Raw genomic sequence first — 3602 nt, 5'->3', positions numbered from 1 at the left:
CCCCCTGCTCCCTGTCCCCTGACTGCCCCAACTCCTATCCACACCCCCACTCCCAACAGGCCCACTGGGACTCCCACGCTTATCCAACCCCTCCCCCCCATTCCCCGTCCCCTGACCGCCCCCCCCCAGAACCTCCACCCCATCAACCGCCCCCTGCTCCCTGTCCCCTGACTGCCCCCCGGGATCCCCTGCCCCTTAATTCAACCCCCCCGCTCCCTGCCCCCTTACCATGCTGCTCAGAGCAGCATGTCTGGCAGCCGCGCCGCCAGGCCGGAGCCAGACACGCTGCCGTGCTGCCCTGCAGGAGCATGCACCCCTGCTGCCCAGACTGCTGCCCGTGCGGCGCCATGGCTGCAGGGGAGGGAGGTCAGCGGGGGAGGGGCCGGGGGCTAGCCTCCCCAGCCGGGAGCTCAAGGGCCAGGCAGGACGGTCCCGTGGGCTGTAGTTTGCCCACCTCTGCCTTACAATCTTTTTGCTTTTGTATAGGAATATGAAATGTGGATACAATTCAAAAGGACACTATTCCAGACTAGATCGTGAACTGGCATAAATAAAGATACTGCCAGGACTTCAATGTACACCAGCTGAGACTCTGGCCCTTAAGATTCTGTTAATGGCCATGAGAACCAGACAATCTTTGGGACACGGTAAATATTTCACCTTCCTCTAGAGGGTCAACAAATACAAGGTGTTGTTTGGCTTTTTTTCCCTCCCAAACCCTTAAAATTTCCACTGCAAAGATTAAAATCTTGCTAAAGTATAGTATTTTTCCAAAGTGTTCTTCTTTCATGTATCCCAGGAGTGTTAACCCAGCTATTGGGACTACATATGCAACAATTTATGGCCTTTTCCCCATGCTGATGCATGTAAAAACAACTCTTATTATTCTTCAGAGGACAATTGACTAACTTTCTACTAGTATTATTATTAGGTTTGCTCTTAGGTATTTTCAAAGGGCCGTTAAGCCTACCAAATATCAACTCTTTTACATTGCCCCAGCTTCTGCTCATTCCAATAAAATTTGAAATGTATCCTGAGAAACACTTTGAGTTTTATCATTTAAATTTTATTTCACCCATACATACATTACAGCCAATATTATCCATGTGCCACCAGCATCATCAGTTTCCCACAAAGTACAGTTTTATGTGGAAAATAATTGGCCAGAGCAGAAACATGTTATAAGCCAATTTTAAAATTGTCACGGCTGTCACAGTTTTAGGGTTAACTACACCTTTGACACACAAAGACCTTGGCCTCCTCTAGGGCACCCACTTAAGGTTTCAAGATTTCTCACCATCACCTCTCTCAGGAGGAGACCTACATATCTCTCCCTTCAGACCAAGGATTTAGGCTTGAGGTCCCTCTGCATCCCACTGTGATTTCCTCAGCAGCTCTGCCCAGGGTTCTGCGCCTGGGGTTTGCTCTCTCTCTACAAGAGTGTACACCCATTACCAACCAGCCTTCACTAAGCAAAATAAATTTTTTCTTAGGACAAAAGCATCACAGAGAAAACATTGTAAAATAATAAAAGGTTCTACACATGTACTAAACGGACCAGAAATTGCCCATCAGTTCTTTGGGGCCCTGGTCCTTCCAACCTTTCCGCAGGGACTAGAGATCACATCATTTTGCTGAATCGAATGGAAGGCCCTGAGTCTGTTTAAACTCAATCTCATATACCACAGTCTTGCTTAGTCCCCCAGCCTCCTGAATACAAGTACAATTAGTCCTTCCCCCTATTCCCCAGGAGGCCAAGCTTCAAAGCCTGACTAGATAGCCAGTCTTGGGATTTTTGCATTAATCATCCCTTGGTGATTCCAGGAACACAAAAATATACATAGCCCTCTGTATCAAGACAGGTTATGGATAGTCCACAGGCTCATATGTATGGCCCACCTTAGTATCATGGCTGTTGAAGATATGTTTGTGCTCATATCTGTCACAATAGTAGCCATCAATATTGGATCAGTGCTTTGTGTTTGGTTAACTTGTGCAAGGACTATAACTGAGATTTTCAAAACCAATTAATGGGATTTGGACTCCCAGTTTGCATTAAAATGAATTAGAATTGACTGTCCAAATCCCCTAACCTGCTTTGAAAATCTCAGCCTACAAGTAAATTAGTTTGTTCCTTCCAGTGAAAATGGCAAACTCCGCAAGCCGAAGCACAAAAGCATAGGATTTCAGGGGCTGGGCCCGAAGTACATCCATATGGATGGTGGTGAAATGCCTCTTTGTATTGCCCCCCCCCAATGAAATATGAGATACAGGAGAGGCACAGTGCAGCAACTTCTTTTAGGGCTGGATTTAAGGATGTTATAATGCCTCCCAGTTGAGAAAAAGGGAACCTGTACATTGTGCCATGAGATAAGGAGAAGTCAGAAAGGTCCCAGTCCTACACACATTTATATACAGGGGTAACTTTATTTGCATGAGCAGTCCCCTTGAAATCAACTGTGCTGACTAGAGCTTTTTGAGGAACTGGAAGGGACCTTGAAAGGTCATCAAGTCCAGCCCCCTGCCTTCACTAGCAGGACCAAGTACTGACTTTTGCCCCAGATTCCTAAGTGGCCCCCTCAAGGATTGAACTCACAACCCTGGGTTTAGCAGGCCAATGCTCAAACCACTGAGCTATCCCTCCCCCTACTGCTGCCCACCTATTTGTGTGGGAGGAGAAGTAGAAGCCCCGTGGCAGCTGTCCCGTTCCCTGCCCCCCTGTACAGACCAGTGCTGCAGATAGCTTGTACAGAAGAATAAAAGGGGCAGCTTCACAGGCACGAAAGATGGCTCATAATAACGGTGCCCTTTTAGCTCTGAATAGAAACATGGCTATAGCAGCACACACTAGCCTATTGTAGAACACCTGAGCAAATCTAGGTCTTTCATTCTAAAAAAGTCTCAGATCACGCCTGGGACCATGTGAGCACTGACCAGTTATTTCCGACAGTAGGCTCAAAGAGCACACCCTCCTCCTTCAACTGTCTTCCATTTCCTTTGAGAGGTTTTTGGTCACCAGTTAGAAGTTAAAGGTTCGTGGATACTAATTTTATTACTGGAAATGAGTGCTGTGCATCCCACACACTTTCCACAGAACGAGTTAGCTGGCCAGAGCCTGCCTTTGGATAGACACACAGAATTCCCACTGAAGTCAATTAAAAACTGAAGCTTTGATCAGGGCCGCCCAGAGGAGGGGGCAAGTGGGGCAATTTGCCCCAGGCCCCAGGCCCCGCAGAGGCCCCCATGAGAATGGCTGAGGTCCGCCCCCGCCATCCCCCTGGCGCCTCAGCGTGTTCTGGACAGCGCTGCAGCCGCGTGGCTCCGGTGGGCCTGAGCTCCTCCCCACTCAGAGCCGCGTGGTGAGGGGGTGGGGCTGCGAGCTCCGGGCCGAGCGGCTCCTCCCCTTACCACGCGGCTCTGAGCGGGGAGGAGCTCAGGCCCCCCCGGAGCCACGCAACTGCAGCGCTGTCCAGGGCCGCTCCTGGACGCACGCGCTGAAGCGCCGGGAGGTGGGGGTAAGCGGCCGGGGCCGGAGGGGTTGGATAAGGGGCAGGGAGTCCCGGGGACAGTCAGGGGGCAGGGAGGGGGGGTTGGAAGGGGCA

Source organism: Terrapene carolina, unplaced genomic scaffold (assembly GCF_002925995.2).
Source record: "Terrapene carolina triunguis isolate 2854851 unplaced genomic scaffold, T_m_triunguis-2.0 Scaffold34029, whole genome shotgun sequence".
Lineage (NCBI taxonomy): Eukaryota > Metazoa > Chordata > Testudines > Emydidae > Terrapene > Terrapene triunguis.
Note: the sequence above shows the minus strand (reverse complement) of the source record.